The sequence below is a fragment of the Anabrus simplex genome, chromosome 1 (genome assembly GCF_040414725.1).
Source record: "Anabrus simplex isolate iqAnaSimp1 chromosome 1, ASM4041472v1, whole genome shotgun sequence".
In the NCBI taxonomy this organism is placed as follows: domain Eukaryota; kingdom Metazoa; phylum Arthropoda; class Insecta; order Orthoptera; family Tettigoniidae; genus Anabrus; species Anabrus simplex.
Window position 1 is genome coordinate 991584230 of NC_090265.1, and position 22027 is coordinate 991606256.

The following is a 22027-nucleotide window of genomic DNA, read 5'->3' on the forward strand; positions in this document are numbered from 1 at the left end:
TACACCGACAGATATCAAAAAGCATGCTAATACTTCACTTTTTTTTTTTTCCCTAGGAAAACAAAAACATTAGCAAGAACTACACCTCAGGGCTATAATACTGAATGAAGTTTTTTTGCTAGTGGCTTTACGTCGCAACAACACAGATAGGTCTTATGGCGAAAATGAGATAGGAAAGGCCTAGGAGTTGGAAGGAAGCGGCCGTGGCCTTGATTAAGGTACAGCCCCAGCATTTGCCTGGTGTGAAAATGGGAAACCACGGAAAAACATCTTCACGGCTGCCGACAGTGGGATTCGAACCCAATATCTCCCAGATGCAAGCTCACATGTGTGTGATACAATTCCTTTAGTTTTGCCAATTGCCACCTTTTCAATGTATGTATTGAAAAGGTGGCAATTGGCAAAACTAAAGGAATTGTATCACAAGTAGATCTTCAATACGGACAAGGAAAATGAAGTTTATAACCTGCAATGCAAGCTCACAGCCGCGCGCTCCTAACCGCACAGCCAACTCGCCCAGTGAATGAAGTTTTAACATACTTATTGTAGCTCTGTCAGTTTGCATATGAGAGTGAGTGTGTGTGTGTTTGTGTGCGCGCGTGCGTGCGCGCATGTGCACGCTCTTATTACTGCTAATCACTTTTTGGCAAGTTTAATGTTAGTAACACTACTACTTGCTACCTATCCCTAAAATGCTTAAGCCATATTTTACCTTTTTAAGATGATATTTAGTTCTTAGGGCATATCTGCTTGCATATTCTTGTACTTCTTTAGGTCATACTCTTCCAAACCCTAGTCATAACAATAACCAAATTTTGACCTCTTCTCCAATATATGAAATTCAGCCAGAATTGCACACACATCCTGCAAAGGTGGGAATAATTTGATTTTATAGAGCAACGTAAGATTTTGGTAAATGAACCTACTGAATGGACTAATAAAATAATACCATCTACAAGGAGACGAACAGAAAGAATTGCAATAACAATCGCGAGTTTCTCTAATCAGTACTCTGGTAGTATTTATGGGTATAGTTGAAAAGAGAGTGTGACTACTGGGAAAGAATAAATATACCCAATAAAAACTTGTGTATTTTAGGCAGCAAAGGGTTTGTCAGTATTCTCCAAGTAGTGAATTGAGAAATGCTATGGGAGGAATAGACAGTTATAAAAATAAGTTAATCAAAATAAAGGCAATGATTTTAATAATCAGGTTGTAGGGAGAGTAAAGTGAGGTCACAAAAATCCAAAACTGTTCACCCCTATTTTTTTTTTTTTTTTCATAGCTTATGTGAATCATGTATAAAATGGTAGAATGGGATAGTACCATTGAATATCAATCTACAGTATAAGTAGATTGGTTTCATGCCATGAGCTTTGTGGTAATGGCAGTACGTTACAAGTCATTAATCTCATTTTTTGGTCCGTATTGACAACAGTGATCACATTCAATTTTACAAAGTATACATTTATTATTCACCTATTCAATACCTACATACAATACCACGTTTTGTGGTTACATAATCATAAAAGATTAAAAAGTTGTGGACATGTTTCACCCTTCTTATTGGGCATCATCAGCACTGTAGTTAATCTTAAAACAAACAATTTTTTTAAAGAATGATTACATTATTGATTATGAAAAATTGAGATGAGATATGTTGTGACAATAATTTTTTTTTGTTTTTGTTTGAATCAGTAGTTAAGAAATTTGACATGGGAAGTATGAGCATATGATAAAATTATTGTAGTATATTTTACAATATTGTCTAAAAAATTATTTGTACTAAGAAGTTTTTAAAATCGGCATGTGTCTGGAACTGAAATGGATCCTTTTCTTAGTAAAAGTCAGTAATATTTGCCACGGTCGCTGCTAAGTAGATCAGAGGATGAATTTTGTTTTAAATTATATGTTCCAACTGTTGAATTTAGGTTAAGAGGAAACAAATGGTGTTTCTTCGTTGAGTTGAATTGATTTAAGATACACTCTGGCGTAATCATTGAAATGGCGTATAAGTTGAAGATTTATCTGTGTTTGAAAGTTGTGTTGATTTTCACATATAAGTGTAGTCTTCCAGATGTTGTAGGAATCTCGATGGAATAGAACATTGTTAAATCAAATGCCGTGTGAGTATCTATCTTGTTTTGTTAGCAGCGTTGGTCTGATTGGAGTTCCTACTTTGCGTGTTGCATAACACAACACAACGTTATACAACACGCGAAGTAGGAACTCCAGTCAGACCAACACTGCTAACAAAACATGATAGATACTCACACGGCATTTGATTCAACAACATTCTATTCCGTCAAGATTCCTACAACATCTGGAAGACTACACTTATATGTGAAAATCAACACAACTTTCAAACACAGATAAATCTTCAACTTATACTCCAATTCAACGAAGAAACACCATTTGTTTCCTCTTAACCTAAATTCAACAGTTGGAACGTATAATTTAAAACAAAATTCATCCTCTGATCTACTCAGCAGTGACCGCGGCAAATATTACCGACTTTTATTAAGAAAAGGATCCATTTCAGTTCCAGACACATGCCGATTTTAAAAACTTCTTATTACAAATAATTTTTTAGACAATATTGTAAAATATACTACAATAATTTTATCATGTGCTCGTACTTCCCATGTCAAATTTCTTAACTACTGATTCAAACAAAACAAAAAAATTTTAATATCACAACATATCTCATCACAATTTTTCATAATCAATAATGTAATCATTCTTCAAAAGAATTGTTTGTTTTAAGATTAACTAAAGTGCTGATGATGCCCAATAAGAAGGGCGAAACATGTCCACAACTTTTTAATCTTTTATGATTATGTAACCACAAAACGTGGCATTGTACGTATTGAATAGGTGAATAATAAATGTATACTTTGTAAAACTGAATGGCAGTATGTGTCAAAAACTTGCAGTTTATCATCTAACATACAGAAACTTAAAATTACCACAGGACTGAGTGTCATGAAGGATATATTAGAATTTTAAAAAAAGTATTCCATCAGCTCAGTGCTGCTTTACAATCTACATTCATTTCCATTCTCCCATCACTCTAAGTTTCTCTAGTATAGGCCTATCTCAGAAAGGTTTCTCACTGCAACCTAACAGTTCTGGGTTATTTCCACAGTTCTCTCACAATTTCCTTTCAGTGTAAATTATGCCTTCCTACCATGAATTATGGAATTTTAATCTTTACATTCAAATGTTCCAAGACAAAAGTTAAGCCAACTCTTTCTGTTGAATAATATTCCTGCATGCTATTGATTCAAATTTTATAACTTGGACTTGCTTTCTGCCTCCTGCTATTCTAAATAATACGGGTCAATTCTCTTATCTGAAGCCTTTTCATCACCTTATCCATCAGCAGACAGACCTTATACATCCTGCACCTTAGCTCAAAAAAACTGTAATTTGGTGTAGATCTAACAGCATTTTTTAAAATACAAAGTACCCCTAATGATCCTAACAAATGTCATGAATTCAAAGTCACAATGAACTGACAGAATGTTTTCAAGAGGTAAGAAGAGTCTACAAAAGCAACAGTAATAAATCAAGCTTCTTGGGAGCAACAGTGAATAGCCTCATGTGAAAATGACAGATCCAAGTTCTAATCTTATCTTATCTTAATACAAATAAAACGCCTAGGTGGGTTTGTTCCACATCTCCTTCTAAACCACAGGACTGATTTCTACCAAACTTGATACACGTATTAATTACTAGCTTGAAAAAAAAATACTGTGGGGTTATGATACTTATATCGCCCCTAAAGGTAAGGGTGGAGGTGGGGAGGGGTGACATTTGAAAGTAATCTAAAACGACCAATGTTAGTGTAGAATTCATAGTTTTCAGTGTCGCCGAGATGAACTGTGACACTCCGGAGGCCATCTAAGTCCAAATTTCATCCCCAACCGCATGGGGATTAGAAGGGGTGAAGAAGATTATGTCCAAACTGGCCTAGATCATTGATGTATGTATGTTCCAGCATAATTCACAACCAAATTTGGTACACATAATACTTACTATCTGGAAAAGGAGTAATGTGGGAGGTAGACACTCCTAGGGGTGGGGGTTACATGTAGAAATAATCTAAAATGACCGATATTAATGTCGAATCCATACTTTTTGGGGTCGCTGAGTATGCTAATACAGGCCAATACTCTTATCTGACCACCTTATCCATCAGCAGATGGACCTTATACATCCTGCAGCTTAGCTCAAGAAAACTGTAATTTGGTGTCAATCACACAGCATACAGGACTGACTTCTACCAAACTTGATACACGTTATCAACAAGTTCAGCCTCCTTCGGGTGATAAGGGGTGAAAAATAAATTGTCCAAATCAACCAAGATTAGTGTTGAATCCACAAGTTTTGCAATCCCTAGGCTGATTGGTGACAGTCCCAGTGACAGCTGCAATCGTGTATATCACATGTATGGTGCAACGCAAAAATACATACAGTTATCACCTATTTTTATTATTTATTTGAAAGGATCAGCTACTTCCCTGACAATCCTGATAATAAAATAGAAAAGTGTTAGCTTCCACATCTTCCCAGTACTTATCCACGAGTTGTATTTCTAATTCTGCACTGAAACTGCCTATTAACACTATGTTATACAGTATATGCTGCTGACTCATTAGGTCTACTGCATTACTTAGTTCCTCAGAGAGATAAAATAATTATATTTTTCAGACTGTATATACAGCTAACCCCAGGGATCCAGATTAGCTAGGCTTTTTTCCATAACAATCTGATATCACAACACTGACAGATCAATTCTAAATATGCAAAAACATTTTCTACTAGTTAAAAGTAAGGATGGTGATGCAAAACGTCGCACCGTCACAGACAGGTCTTACAGTGACGATGAGATAGGAAAAGGCTAAGTTTGGAATTGTGTAGTTCTTCTGTATTACTTTCGATATTCAGTCATTAACAGCAGTTTTTATCCTGTTAGGGGTGGTAGGATTAAAAAAAAATAGAGCACGACTAAGTAGTATTGTAGTGTAGTCGTATATTAATTACCTTATTGTTGTGTACTATCCCAGCCAATATATCCCTCCGTTCATTTATTTTTTTGCAAATAAGTTACTTCATTTTTTTTATTTATAATTTTTCCCCCGTAAAGAATGGCTAAGGAGCGCGAGTGTACTTATTGTGGGTGTGGTGAGGCATTGAGGGATATGAGGGAGAGTTGGAAAGTTTAAGGGAGATAATTAGGATTCTCACAGAAGACAGGAAGGAAGATAGGACTCCCTCAAACAATGTACAGGTTACAGTAGGTGTACAAGAGGGAGGGGAAGGAAAGGGAGGAGTTGTAGAAGACAGGTGGTCTAATGTTCTAAGGGGAAGGAGATTGCAGGCCAAGGGCTCTATTCAGGATCAGAATTCAGGACAGGTGTCTGTGCGAAATCGGTACGAGTCACTCCAGGTAGAACAACAGAGGGAAGATGAGGGACAGGGAACTGTTGCTGAGATGCATAAAAGTAGGAGGAAGGGAAAAGGTAGGAAAGGGAAATGTAGAGTAGAGGATAGGAAAAGACAGGTGGAACAGGATCATGGGAAGGAGAAAAGCGAGGAGGAAGTAGCTTCTGCAGCTATCAGGAAAGATAGGGCTGACCAGGAGGGGAGGGGATCAAATGAGGTGGGTAGGGTTGAGGCTCTGGTCATGGGGGATTCCATCGTTAGACACGTGGGGAAAGTGTGTGGAGGAAAGGGAACCAGGGTAGAATGTTATCCAGGAATTAGGTTGAGGCAGATGTTGAGGAAATTAGAAGAGGGAGGAGGGGAAGGAGAAGGTGGTAGTGTTTCACGTTGGTACCAACAACGTAAGGCAAGCTGATATAAGTGCCAACATAGTTGGAGATGTGTGGGATCTGGTAAATGCAGCACGGGTGAAGTTTAAGAAAGTGGAGATTGTTATTAGTGGAATACTGTGTAGGAGGGATACTGACTGGAGGGTGATTGGGGATTTAAATGAGACTATGGAGTGGGTATGTGGGAAACTGGGAGTGAAATTTCTAGATCCTAATGGGTGGGTAGGAGATAGGGATCTGCGCTCGGATGGCCTTCATTTAAACCGCAGTGGTACGTATAAGTTTGGAAGGGTAATAGGGAGGTACATTCAGGGAAACGGGATGGCCTAGGGAGCGGTGATAAGGGAACAGGGAACTGGAAATCAAGTAGGGATGACATAAAATTGTTAGTGCTGAACTGTAGAAGTATTGTAAAGAAAGGAATAGAATTAAGTAATTTAATAGATATATATTTACCAGATATTGTAATAGGAGTTGAATCATGGCTGAGAAATGATATAATGGATGCAGAAATTTTCTCACGGCACTGGAGTGTGTATCGTAGAGATAGGATAGGAAAGGTGGGAGGGGGAGTTTTCATTCTGGTGAAAGAAGAATTTGTAAGCTTCGAAAAAGTTAAAGATGAGACACATGAAATTCTAGGTGTAAGGCTCATTTCTAAAGATAATAGGCAACTTGATATATTTGGAGTGTACAGATCGGGAAAGGGTAGCACTGATGCGGATTCGGAATTATTTGATAGGATAGTCAGCTATGTGGGGAACGACATGGAAAGAAATGTGATTGTAGCGGGAGATCTGAATTTGTCAGATGTCAATTGGGAAGGAAATGTGAACGACAGGAAGCATGACCAACAAATGGCAAATAAGTTAATATGGGAAGGACAGCTGATTCAGAAAGTGATGGAACCAACCAGAGGGAAAAATATCCTGGATGTGATGCTGATAAAACCAGATGAGCTCTATAGGGAAACTGAAGTAATAGATGGTATTAGTGATCATGAAGCTGTTTTTGTGGTAGTTAAAAATAAATGTGATAGAAAGGAAAGTCTTAAAAGTAGGACTGTTAGGCAGTACCATATTGCTGATAAAGCAGGTATGAGGCAGTTTCTAAAAAGTAACTATGATCGGTGGAAAACGGTAAATAAAAATGTAAACAGACTCTGGGATGGGTTTAAAGAAATTGTTGAGGAATGCGAAAACAGGTTTGTACCTTTAAGGGTGGTAAGGAATGGTAAAGACCCACCTTAATATAATAGAGAAATAAAGAGACTAAGAAGGAGGTGCAGACTGGAAAGAAATAGAGTTAGAAATGGCTGTGGAAGTAAGGAGAAATTGAAGGAACTTACTAGAAAATTGAATCTAGCAAAGAAGACAGCTAAGGATAACATGATGGCAAGCATAATTGGCAGTCATACAAATTTTAGTGAAAAATGGAAGGGTATGTATAGGAATTTTAAGGCAGAAACAGGTTCCAAGAAGGACATTCCAGGAATAATTAATGAACAAGGGGAGTGTGTATGTGAGGATCTTCAAAAGGCAGAAGTATTCAGTCAGCAGTATGTAAAGATTGTTGGTTACAAGGATAATGTTGAGATAGAGGAAGAGACTAAGGCCAAAGAAGTAATAAAATTTACATATGATAACAATGACATTTACAATAAGATACAAAAGTTGAAAACCAGAAAAGCGGCTGGAATTGATCAGATTTCTGGGGATATACTAAAGACAATGGGTTGGAATGTAGTACCATATCTGAAGTACTTATTTGATTATTGTTTGGTCAAAAGAGCTATACCAGATGAATGGAGAGTTGCTATAGTAGCCCCTGTGTATAAAGAGGGTGATAGACATAAAGCTGAAAATTACAGGCCAGTAAGTTTGACATGCATTGTATGTAAGCTTTGGGAAGGCATTCTTTCTAATTATATTAGACATGTTTGTGAAATTAATAACTGGTTCGATAGAAGGCAATTCGGTTTTAGGAAAGGTTATTCCACTGAAGCTCAACTTGTAGGATTCCAGCAAGATATAGCAGATATCTTGGATTCTGGAGGTCAAATGGACTGTATCGCGATTGACATGTCTAAAGCATTTGATAGGGTGGATCATGGGAGACTACTGGCAAAAATGAGTGCAATTGGACTAGACAAAAGAGTGACTGAATGGGTTGCTATATTTCTAGAAAATAGATCTCAGAGAGTTAGAGTAGGTGAAGCTTTGTCTGACCCTGTAATAGTTGAGAGGGGAGTTCCTCAGGGCAGTGTTATCGGACCTTTATGTTTTCTTATATATATAAATGATATGAGTAAAGGAGTGGAATCGGAGGTAAGGCTTTTTGCGGATGATGTTATTCTCTATAGAGTGATAAATAAGTTACAAGATTGTGAGCAACTGCAACGTGACCTCGAAAATGTTGTGAGATGGACAGCAGGCAATGGTATGTTGATAAACGGGGCTAAAAGTCAGGTTGTGAGTTTCACAAATAGGAAAAGTCCTCTCAGTTTTAATTACTGCATTGATGGGGTGAAAGTTCCTTTTGGGGATCATTGTAAGTATCTAGGTGTTAATATAAGGAAAGATCTTCACTGGGGTAATCACATAAATGGGATTGTAATTAAAGGGTACCGATCTCTACACATGGTTATGAGGGTGTTTAGGGGTTGTAGTAAGGATGTAAAGGAGAGGGCATATAAGTCTCTGGTAAGACCCCAACTAGAGTATGGTTCCAGTGTATGGGACCCTCACCAGGATTACCTGATTCAAGAACTGGAAAAAATCCAAATAAAAGCAGCTCGATTTGTTCTGGGTGATTTCCGACAAAAGAGTAGCGTTACAAAAATGTTGCAATGTTTGGGTTGGGAAGAATTGAGAGAAAGAAGAAGAGCTGCTCGACTAAGTGGTATGTTCCGAGCTGTCAGCGGAGAGATGGCGTGGAATGACATTAGTAGACGAATAGGTTTGAATGGCGTTTATAAAAGTAGGAAAGATCACGATATGAAGATAAAGTTGGAATTCAAGAGGACAAACTGGGGCAAATATTCATTTATAGGAAGGGGAGTTAGGGATTGGAATAACTTACCAAGGGAGATGTTCAATAAATTTCCAATTTCTTTGAAATCATTTCGGAAAAGGCTAGGAAAGCAACAGATAGGGAATCTGCCACCTGGGCGACTGCCCTAAATGCAGATCAGTATTGATTGTGGGAAGGAAGCGACCGTGGCCTTCAGGTGCAGCTCCAGCATTTGCCTGGTGTGAAAATAGGAAGTAACGGAAAACCATCTTCAGGGCTGCAGACAGTGGGGTTCAAATCCACTATCTCCCAGATGCGTGCCTCTAACCTCACGGCCAACTCGCCCGGTAGAGTCTCTTATCACAGACACAATATCATGCAGGAAAGTCTGCACTGAAACCCAGTTTTGACAGGATGCCACACACAAATTTTGTCAATCCACCTCTAGTACCGAAGGATAATCCATGTACCTTCCATTATGATGGCATATTGTAACAATCACTTAGGTACAGAAGACATGACTTACATGTATATCTTTTCTCTGTATCGAACTCCTTTGCCAGTTGGACAGAGTTCTCGAACCAGACAGTTGGGACCAACACACAGGCCACACACAGCTTTGGTTTATTGCCACAGTGTCCTCACTTCTGTTGGAGCCATAGGAACCTTTTAAAAACTTGCCACTTTCTGAAACATAGGGTAGATGCCAGTGCTGCTCGTTCACAATGATGATTAGTCTTATTAGGATGGATTTCAGTCTGAATTTTGATGTCTGAGAGTAGCTCATGAATTAATTTTAAGTTGTTAAGAACATCACACTCAGATAGTGATCTCTTGGTATGACTGTTGCTGATTAGAGTCAAGTGCCTTACTTACATCCAGAAAAGGAATGCAAAGATCCCACTTTTCATGGTTTGCTCTTTGAAGGCAGCCTTCCACCAAGGAGGTACAGATACAAAACCTCTTCGATGACAGGAGAACAATATTCCATCCCAAAGATGGAAATCGAGAACTAGTTTGATTATTCTTCGCACAATGGAGAAAATAGTAATTGGCATCCAGTTTTTTCAAGTTGTCTGCACTACCTCCTTTGAAAATTAATACAGTTCTGGCTCTTTTAAATTCAAATGGAAATTTTTTAAAGCTGTAACCAAGAGACAAAAATTTGGAAGTTTTGAGGTTCTTTAGTACTCAGTACTCTTAACGTAACACCATCAGGGTCAGAGCTGTATCAGTTTTCATTCTTGACAGTACCAAATTCACTCCTTCCTAGTTATGTTTAGTAAGTCTTGTTTCCAAGAACCATCAAGTTGGACAATATCTTGTTGATATTAGCCCAAGATCACTTAACACACTGGTGACGGGCTCTGAATGGAAGCCATGACCCCCTGTTAACTGCTGTACTCAACTCAGAAAGTATTCAAGATATCAACCTCAAACGTTGAACATGTTCTCATCAGGTTGCTTAGTAGTTCTGTACAGTGTAATACCTATCAAAGCAGTTCCTTTTGTAAGAGGGACCTAACATTACCTAGCAGAGTCACTGCTGTATTCCAACAAACGAGACTGTTATCCATGATATTTTGATGTAAGCTAGAAGTTCCAGAATCATTTTCAAAATCACTAACATAATATTAGAAATACCCAATTCACTGTAACTTGGATCATGAGATAACCCGTCTGCACATAATTCATCACAAATATCAGTATTTACTAGCAGCTGCATGTGCTGTGTCATACTGACACAGGAATAGTTCTACATTTCTGATATTATATTGATAGCTACATGACGATGTAAATAAAAAGATGCAGCAATGGGTGGTGTGAATAAAAATGAGCACGCACTCTTTACTCGCGAATTTAGAGCAGGCACTCGCAATGAGGTGAATAAAAACCGCCTGTCGGAAGCAATCACTCACAGCAGACCTGTGACCTTGAGCACACACTCCAGTCGCTCGAGTAGCAGAGTGGGCGCTCCAGATTTCCGGTGAATAAAGATAAAGCTGCCACTCTTTCCGGTAAGCGCCTGCTCATGTTTCCTTGAGCTAACTCAGTAGGTGACTCCAAATGACAAGTGTCAAGTTCAATAGCATGGCAGAGGTCATGGTGGTGGTTAATTGGAAAAGAATTTATATAAACTTCGCAGAGAATCATCTAAACTTGATTACAGAGTGTTATAAAGATCCAGTAAGGAGCATGCTGAAGAGCCTCTGAGGCTCAGACAGCAGTGCGCCGGCCTTTCACCTTTGGGTTCCGTGGTTCAAATCTCGGCCACTGTACGTGGGATTTGTGCTGGACAAAGCAGAGGCGGGACAGGTTTTTCTCCGGGTACTCCAGTTTTTCCTGCCATCTTTCATTCCAGCAACACACTCCAATATCATTACATTTCATATGTCAGTCAAATCATTGCCCCAGAGGAGTGCGACAGGCTTTGGCAGCCGGCACGATTCCTATCCTCACCGCTTCATTCATTCTATTCCTAACCGAGTCAGATGAGTGGAAACAGGCCGTGGATTTTCAAGGAGCATGCTGAATGGTTAGCGGAGCATTTCCTTGGGCACTCCAAAGAAACAAGAGGTGGTGCACTAACAAATGAAGAAAAAATGTAAATCTTCTTGCGTTATGTTGGTGATCCTGGGTTGCAGAGTGGAGTTGGTGAATACATCTCGGAGAACTGTGTCAAAACGGTTTTGACATGATCAGAAATGAAAGCAGATTATTAGATAAAATTCCAACAAATGTTGCTTAGATGCAGGAAGCACAGGCTAAGTGGCAAGAACATTTGAGCTTCCATTATGCTGTCGGAACTAGACTGTACTCATGTACAAATTCAGAAGCCACATGTTCATGGGAATGACTACATTTACAGAAAAGGCATCATTAGCATCAATGTACAGGCCACTTGCAATGGAAAGGAAGAATTCACCCAGTGTAGATGTATCAGGGCTTGACTCTCTATATGACTCCCGAATTTGGAGAAACTCCGATGTTTGCAGAGTTATGACGCCTCTGTAGGAAGTAGAAGGGATGACAACTTCTGCAGATCTTAGAACTTGCTTGCGTCACGCCGATACAGATAGGTCTTATGGCGACGATGGAATAGGAATGGCGTAGGAGTAAGAAGGGAGCGACCGTGGCCTTAATTAAGGTACAACCCCAGCATTTGCCTAGTGTGAAAATGGGAAACCACGGAAAACCATCTTCAAGGCTGCTGACAGTGGGGATCGAAACCACTATCTCCCGGATGCAAGCTCACAGCTGCGAGCCCTTAACCGCACGGCCAACTCATCCGGTCCTGCAAATCTGGCTCCTTAAAAATTTCATTAAATTGTCAATATTTTATTTTCATCATAATTAATGTTTGTTATTTACGTTATAGGCCTACCGTGTTCCTCAATTTATTAATGTAATATTCAGGCTATGGTTCCCTACCTTTCAGACGGCCAATGGTAGGGTTATTCTCCCCCTGCATCAGATTCATCAGCCGCTTCTCCCATTATTTTAACGATATGCATTTGTTTCCCGTACGCTTTAATTCTACTTTATATTTCAGTCTTGTTTTCATGTTTTGTAATTTTTTACCAACAGTTGTTGGATGGAAATTCTTCTTCTACCGCTTTTCCCATCTCTGTGGGGTCCTGGGTGCGAATTGTGTTGCACATGTGGATTTGGCCCTGTTTTACGGCCGGATGCTCTTCCTGACGCCAACCCTAGATGGAGGGATGTAATCAGCTAATCACTATTGCGCGTTTCTGTGATGGTTGGTAGCGTAGTGTGTTGTGCGAATATGAAGAGGAAAGTGTTGGGACAAACACAAGCACCCAGTCTCCAGGCCAGAAGAATTAATCAGAGGCGATTAAAATCTCCGATCCAGCCGAGACCCTCTGAACCGAAGGCCTCAATGTTGACCAATCAGCCAATCATACAGTTTTTGGGTGGAAATGTTTAAGTTAAATTTAGCGAGTAGTTCACACTGAAATGCATTTATTGCACTTTTTTTTTCCGTGCTTCCTATCCGGTAACTGTGACTTTGAAAACATAATTGTATGTTCCTTTAAAATGGAGATAAAAGCGGACTGGAATTCCACACTGTCGTCTGCCATGTTAAGCATTGAACTACCCGGAAGTCATCGAAGTGTTATCACAGTCTAAGGTGTTATATACATGGCACGTGCATCACCTTATAAGTGACACTGAGCAGCTGCTCCAGACACTCGAGTTTATGCTGTGCTTCCGCTCTATATTTTTATTCACTGCAAATGCGGAGTGGAAGCTCATCGGCAGGAAGACACTCAGGCACTCAGCGAGCACACGCTCACTCAGACTCATCTTTATTCACACCACCCAATAACTGTCTTAAACTCTATATTCCATAGCTACACCATTTGAAACTTATAATCTCACTACCAGGTTTTAGCAGCGAAACATGAGGTGCATAAAATCGAGATTTCTCAGGGCCCGGCATTAACCGCTCATGAGCGTACAATTTCTTGGGACTCATAACCCATATATTAAGTTCGAAGCCTCAAAATCACTGCTACTATTCTGATCAAATGCGGCTCTAAAAACGTTCATCAACACCACTGATAGGGACAGGACAGGAAACTTGTAGGCCTTCAGTCTAGATCTCCCCGACTACTTTTTTCCTCTGGCTGTAATTGTACTGCACTGGTAACATGCATAGTTTTCTTTCCTTTTCTCATTATCTCTCTTTGGTGGTTGGTTGAATTTAGAAATGCCTATGCAGAGACAACCTTTTATTCCTTCTCAAGTTGTTGCATTTGACTGTCAGGATATCAAGGTCTTGGGAGCTGAAGAATAGATTCACAAAGAAATCAGCAAATCTACCCAAACAATTATCTAGGTGGCTACAAATTAGGAGCAATGTTTATCCTGATGAACAGTCCTGAAGTCCCTTGATGCCTGTTTTGCAGTTTTTAAGTATGGTCCCCTAAGGAACTTACAGAATGTGCACAAGAGATTCAAGGTCACTAGGTTTATAATATATGAAAACAACTGGAAGTTAATACATCAAACTTCAGTTACACAAACTGTCAAATGAGAAACATCGTATCGTATCGTATCGTAAGTTACGATCTTCATTTCCGTATTAACGTTTAACCAATAATGTAGAGTTTGAGGGATGTTCCACCATTCAACACATTGCAACAATTTATTAAATTATAAGAAGACCGGTTTCGACTCCCATGGAGTCATCATCAGATCTTGGTGAAAATTGAATTTAGGGAAATCTGATAACAATCATCATAACGAAAAATCCATGTACCTATAGGTGGTTGCATGGAAATACATCATTGAGTTGATAGATATAACCTTGAAATGCAACATACACTTGGCAAGGAGAACTTGAAGCTTAGAAAGTTCCCAGTTCTGGCTCTAACAGTCTTGTGTTCATACAACTCGGAACACTGGAATTACATGTACTGGATTGAAAATAATTACAAAACACAATAAGGACACTCATAATGGTGTGGAAAACTTGGCTCTCTAAGAGCATTCTTGGATTTGACAGTCCTGTTTCTGTCTGAAAAAGATTGGATGAAATACACACCATGAAGCAAAATGTATAAGACATAGATCTAGTCTAAACTGTCGCGCGTTCATGTACACGGAACACTGGGAAAACTTGTATTGTTTGATAACACACTCTTTCAAATGAAAACACTTATAACCATATGAAATATTGGCGTTACTAGAACGTTTATGGGTTTGACTGTCCTGCTTCCCCTGACTAAACTAGTGAAATAAATATACAGTGAATGTTAAAGATAAACTACTTGGTATTTAAAGTTCTGGTTTTTGATTACAAAAATTGTCATGTGTTCGTGGAACACAGAATAGAATAGCTGGTCCTGCTTCTGTCTTCTGGAAACTAATGCATTAACGCAGTTGAAATTACCGTAATTGATTGAAAGGTTATACACCAATGCGAAACACTTGGCACTTTAATATTCTTGGATCCAAGAAGACAGAAGCAGGACCAGCAGTTCTCTTCTGTGTTCCACGAACACATGACAATTTTTGTAACAAAAACCAGAATTTTAAATACCAAGTAGTTTATCTTTAACATTCAATGTATATTTATTTCACTAGTTTAGTCAGGGGAAGCAGGACAGTCAAACCCATAAACGTTCTAGTAACGCCAATATTTCATATGGTTATAAGTGTTTTCATTTGAACAAGTGTGTTATCAAACAATACAAGTTTTCCCAGTGTTCCGTGTACATGAACGCGCGACAGTTTAGACTAGATCTATGTCTTATACATTTTGCTTCATGGTGTGTATTTCATCCAATCCTTTTCAGACAGAAACAGGACAGTCAAATCCAAGAATGCTCTTAGAGAGCCAAGTTTTCCACACCATTATAAGTGTCCTTATTGTGTTTTGTAATTATTTTCAATCCAGTACATGCAATTCCAGTGTTCTGAGTTGTATGAACACAAGACTGTTAGAGCCAGAACTGGGAACTTTCTAAGCTCCAAGTTCTCCCTGCCAAGTGTATGCTGCATTTCAAGGTTATATCTATCAACTCAATGATGTATTTCCATGCAACCACCTATAGGTACATGGATTTTTCGTTATGATGATTGTTATCAGATTTCCCTAAATTTAATTTTCACCAAGAACTGATGATGACTCCATGGGAGTCGAAACCGGTCTTCTTATAATTTAATAAATTGTTGCAATGTGTTGAATGGTGGAACATCCCTCAAACTCTACATTATTAAATGAGAAGTCTCCTTGGGTTAAAATACTCTCATCAATCTCAAAAGTTCATATGTCTGCTGAGCTCAGCTCAATAGCTTAGCCAGGAGCAGCCGATGGAGGGGGGGATTATAGTTACAAAATGATGGTAGAACACAATGAAGGTGCATACATGACTTGTCATTACGAGGGCACTGATATACTGGTAAGTGAATTACAGATCTGTTGGTTCTACAATTATGTCTCTGAACGTTTATTTAATTTATTGTCAGTTTGTTTATTTCCCTTTTGTAAAAATTCCATGAGGGGTTTCTAAACCTAGTACCACCCCCCCCCCCCCCCCGACTAGGCTTTTAAAAAATGTGGAATGGAAGAGGTGACAAAATTCTTCAAGGTTAGCATTACACAAGATTATTATAAGAATGACAGGAAGCTGACAAAGTGCGATGCAGTTGTAATCAAGGGAAAAGAGAATTGTGCATATGTGTAACGATCTTTGAAATATCACAAAGCAATAGAGCTTATTTATAGTTTTCTTTGTTATTAGAAATCTAAAGTTTCAAGGAATGAATGGAATTCATAAATTTTTACTAGGGTATCATGACCAGAGCTAGGACAAGGTACCATGTCTATTGCCTGCACGAACATAAAAGCTGCGAAAGATACAACTCCATCTTAATAAGAATTCTCCAAATAAAACTACAGGTACTTAAACATAAAGGGAATACCTTTTCCTATTTCCCCCCACATAAAATCAAAACAAAGGCTGGCAAACATCTGCTAGAAGGAATGGCCATAGAAATCATTTTTGAAGACGTATATATTGTGGAATAATCCGCGGCATACACCTGCTGCTTTTGAAATGTTTTCTTTTCTAGCCCAACTGACTGAACACCATGTTTTCCCGAAGGATTGCTACTAGTGGTTTGCTGATTGAACAAGCATGGTGGGGTGCATTTCATTGCATTCTGTTTGAATTTAAAATGGTACCCGCAGACAGAATGTTTTGGTAGGCCCAAATGTCGTGGTTACTTGGAACTGTGCCTTGACTGTGAGCAGGTACTCAGTTCATGATTATAACTTATTACTTTCAGAACGCTGCTTTTTTTAACTGTGAAAATCTATCCTCTTGAGAAGATGAAGTAAGAACTTCGTTGTTATAAACAAACTGACTATAGCTCATTCCATGTTAAGAAAACTGTACTGCTCTAATGACAACAGGGTTGCAATATCGAACAGCTCTGCTCAACGCCATCACGGGTAAACGGTGGCACATAAATTTGTGAAATTCAGAATTGAAGTTCAAGACAAAAAGCGGAAGAAACTAAGCTACAAATTTATTTTATGAACTAAAGGGGACAGGGAGTTTACGGGGACTATTTTTGGTTTATACAGATTCTGACATAAATTATGACACACAAAAAACCTCAGCACTGAAGTGTAAGGCCAATTGGGGGAGAAAATTATTTGTCTAATTTTTATGGACTCAAGGGATGAGGGATGCATTTAATTGCATTTAATCAATTTTTCCAGGCAATAAAGGCTACAAAACAGACGCAACAAATAAATACTGTAGATGACTACAAAAGATCACAGTATTAATGTTAAAGAAAGAAATCACACACATAGGCTTATCGCATAACTCTCACTCAAAACAAGACAATTACGCACTGATTTAAAGTGTAAAAAAAACACACACAACAAATAAATACTGTAGATGACTTTGCTACAGAAGTGAGCTGCCGGTGGTTCAGAGAGGGACTACACGAGGCTTGTACCAGAGCAGCACAGAAGAAGAAAACTGAAGGAAGACAACGAAGCAATGGCTGTTTCCGCTATTGTGCTTCCTCCCTACAAATGTATTTATGAGAAAGAAAATGTTATGTAGTTATTTTAATAACTCGCGGGCAAAAATGCCTCATACTTTTTACCTATCATTCATAATACTTAACAAAGTGCAGTATAATATCCCTTAATCACGAGGAATTATGGGTGTCTCAGAGGAGATGTGTTCACTCCTTGTAAGTCCATAAGAGCAATACTGTTTTCCATGGAATGAGCTATAGGCATTGTGATCTTCAAGATTTTCAGAGAATCAGAGTTGGTGATTCTGTAAGGTTTAAGAGGGTGTTCTGCAAGGCAGTATTATTGGACCTTCATGTATTCTTTTTTTTCATAATGATGTTATACTGTATAGAATAGTACAGAGTAATAAACAAGTTACCGGTACAGGATAGTGAGTGACTGCAAAAAGACTTACAATGTTGTTAAGTGAATAGCAGACAATGGTATGAGGGTAAACTGTGTAAAACATCCAGTTGTAAGTCTCACCATGATGAAAATTTCTCTCTTTTTAAATTATCCATCAACCAGTCATCTGCATTTAGGGCTGACATCCAGGTGGCAGATCCCTATCAATTGTTTACCTAGCCTTTTCTTGAACGTTTTAAAGAACATAGAAATTCAAGTTACTGGTATCAAACAATTCCCTTGATAAATTATTCCAACCCCTTATTCCTCATCCTACAAATGAATATCTGCCCCAATCTGTCCTCTTGAATTCAAACTTCATCTACTTTTGACAGCTCCATTCAAGCTTATTTGTCTACTAATGTAATTCCACTGTGTCGATGAGGTGCAAGTACCTAGTGGGATCATTGTACGTGCCTAAGATTTAATACAAGGAAAGATGTTCATTGGGGGTAATATCGTAAACAGGATTGTAAATAAAGATTACAGTTCTCTTTATGTGGTTATGAGGAGAGGGCATACTTAAATTACAGTAAGTCACTTTATACAAAAAATGGGAAAGATCCATATTAAAGCAGCATGACTTGTTCTGAGTTATTTCCGACAAAAGAATAGTGTTACGAAAATGTTGCAAACTTTCAGATGGGAAGACTTGGAAGTAATGAGACGAGCTGTTCAACTAAGTGGAATGTTCTGCGCAGTCAGTAGAGAGGTGGCCTGGAATGACATTAGCAGATGAATAAGCTTGAGAGGAGAGAGCAAAATTAATTTATAGGAAGAGAAATTAGGGGTCAAGGGAAATGTTCCATAAATTTCCAAGTTCTTTGAAATCATTTAATTTAATTTGCCACCTGGGCGACAGTCCTAAATGCAGATTAATTATGATTAATTGATTGAAATTTTCTTAGGGACGATGAAGGCGATCAATTCATATCAGTAAACAGTATAGCGGTAGCAGAACGATGGATAACATAACCTACAAGGCAAACTGCGAGGTTTATGATAATGATTGCATGAATATTAGAAAAGGGACTATAGCCGTCTACAGATTATTATGATATTCTTGGAAGGTAGGAAATTACTTCGGTACTACTCCTTCTTTTGTAAGTTATGGATAGGTGCTTGGAAATTATAAGATATTTGTTGTTTTATTAAAACTATTATGACAACAAAGTCAGCAGATTTTGAACATGAAATCTTACTTCAATAAACATGCTAACAGAAGCCACGACACAATTTGGCACTAACAATTAATCCATAACCCTATCCGAAAGAACAAACATATGCCCTGTACGGTACAAGGAATTTTACCAACACGGCGACATAATTGGAATCTATTCACATTAAAATAACTGTTTACAAGCCGTACTTCCGTCAACCTACATTTCTCACGCCATGTATTACTTACCTACTGAAACAGCTTCAGGATTAAAGCCAACCCAATCACAAATTACGAAAAAGCCCGACGCCCCAGCACAGCAATTTACCGAACCCGACGTCAAACACTAAACTACTGTAATTATATCCATCCCTACCTTATCGTTCTCTGACAAAAGCATGATCGCAATCTTGACAACATAACGTCACACACAGGGAGAACCACAACTTTACACAATCCACGAAAATATACGTTTTTTTCTCAAAAATTGCATAACGTTCTCATATATCATACTGTACGTGTAATTTATTATATATTTTACAACGAAATGCATCACATGACTTACATTTCAAGGAAATGTCTCATGAAAAAACATTATGTAACATTTGGCGAAACTGTATTCTACACAAGCATGTGACTGATTTATTATATGAAGGACAAAGTGTTATCACTGGCGCACTGATCAAAATTGGCTATATTATTCAACAGAAAGACGCTGTATTTATTGTTCCTCTTTTAAGCTATTAACGATAATTGTATGCCTTGATAGATAAAGTCTCAAATATTTCCTCTTTCTTAATAGCGCGGCTCAAAAGTTATTCCTATTGCTGATGTTTAGCTCAGATCATAAAATCAATCACATGTTGAGACTGAGGGTATGCATAGCACCGGAATTCCCCTCTTTGCTCAAGGACGACAGCATAGTTCGATCGTGCCGATACCGCTAGGCGCTAGACTGCCGAAAGCAGGGGGAAAACTACTGTTGTTACTGTTTCCAAGGACATGCAGCTCTCTCTGCACGATGTAATAAATACTGTTATTATTTTGTTTTATATGCCCTGTCCCCAGGGGCGGATCGAGACCAAATTCGTGCCCATACAAACATACTTTTGGCGCCGTACACATTATTAAACCCCTTCCCGCCCCTCGTTTGTTACCAACCACCAAGCCGTCCAGACACTCACCAGTTCCAATTCCACATCGGAATACGCGTTGTATATTATTCTGATGAAAAAAACTTATTGCATCTGTGTCAATAACGTACTACCTAAAATACTACCGTACAGTTCATTCCCGTAAAATTTTCTCCTTGTGAGTGGAGGCGGTAGACAACATCCGCGGTATCCTCTGTCCTAGAATGTGGCTAAATGGGCGACCAGAAGCACTCAACTTGGAGCGTGGGTTGGCGACCAGGTAGCAAGTACTATCTGCGCACTTTTTAGCGATAGATTTCTGTACGGGTTTGAGGAATAAGAAGGGAGCGCTTTCGGTTCCATAAGTACTGATAAATGAATGGAAATGAAATCTGGTATGAATCGATAATAATTATGATCGATCGATATGAATTTTCTAAATCTTTGTTATTTTAAGCCAATAACTGTGTCACACACGCATTATATAACATTATATAACATTTTTCGATGGGAATCTTATTCCTAGAGTGAATTCTATAGTTTGGCTTTGATGTGTAAATAACAACAGTACTAGTACGTAAAGTGTACGCCAGACGTCGCACAGCGATGCATAAGCAATTCATAGTTTGTGTTTCAAACACTGCCTGGTTTCAAAGATTGCCAGTACGAATCTCGAAGATTACCGAGGTCGACCGCTTCAGCCAAAAAGTGCGCAGATAGTATGGCCATCTCCAATTCCAGGGGTGTGAGGAAAGGAACAAGGTACGCGCTTTGCGCTGCAGTCTTGAAGGAGTCCACTATCATTTCTTGGAAAGGTAGGGGTGGAGAGAAATAATACACTGACTGACAGAGCAAATGCAACATCAAGAAGGAGTGGTCAGAACTTTATGCCAATTGCAGGGTAGACTGACGTCACTGAGGTATGCTCATGATGTGAAATGCGCCGCTGTGCTGCGCACGTAGCGAACGATAAATGGGACACGGCGTTGGCGAATGGCCCACTTCGTACCGTGATTTCTCAGCCGACAGTCATTGTAGAACGTGTTGTCGTGTGCCACAGGACACGTGTATAGCTAAGAATGCCAGGCCGCCGTCAACGGAGGCATTTCCAGCAGACAGACGACTTTACGAGGGGTATGGTGATCGGGCTGAGAAGGGCAGGTTGGTCGCTTCGTTAAATCGCAGCCGATACCCATAGGGATGTGTCCACGGTGCAGCGCCTGTGGCGAAGATGGTTGGCGCAGGGACATGTGGCACGTGCGAGGGGTCCAGGCGCAGCCCGAGTGACGTCAGCACGCGAGGATCGGCGCATCCGCCGCCAAGCGGTGGCAGCCCCGCACGCCACGTCAACCGCCATTCTTCAGCATGTGCAAGACACCCTGGCTGTTCCAATATCGACCAGAACAATTTCCCGTCGATTGGTTGAAGGAGGCCTGCACTCCCGGCGTCCGCTCAGACGACTACCATTGACTCCACAGCATAGACGTGCACGCCTGCCATGGTGCCGGGCTAGAGCGACTTGGATGAGGGAATGGCGGAACGTCGTGTTCTCCGATGAGTCACGCTTCTGTTCTGTCAGTGATAGTCAGCGCAGACGAGTGTGGCGTCGGCGTGGAGAAAGGTCAAATCCGGCAGTAACTGTGGAGCGCCCTACCGCTAGACAACGCGGCATCATGGTTTGGGGCGCTATTGCGTATGATTCCACGTCACCTCTAGTGCGTATTCAAGGCACGTTAAATGCCCACCGCTACGTGCAGCATGTGCTGCGGCCGGTGGCACTCCCGTACCTTCAGGGGCTGCCCAATGCTCTGTTTCAGCAGGATAATGCCCGCCCACACACTGCTCGCATCTCCCAACAGGCTCTACGAGGTGTACAGATGCTTCCGTGGCCAGCGTACTCTCCGGA

General features: G+C 39.6%; 1 protein-coding gene across 1 annotated transcript in view; it reads right to left on the reverse strand.

Moving 5' to 3' along the window:
* The window catches only part of LOC136857865 (lipopolysaccharide-induced tumor necrosis factor-alpha factor homolog), a 91161-nt gene extending 71806 nt beyond the window's left edge, over positions 1-19355 (reverse strand). The window contains exon 1 of the mRNA XM_067136881.2: positions 19238-19355. The gene's annotated coding sequence lies outside the window, so the exon portion shown is untranslated. The remainder of the gene's footprint in view (positions 1-19237) is intronic.
* Positions 19356-22027: the final 2672 nt, after the last annotated feature.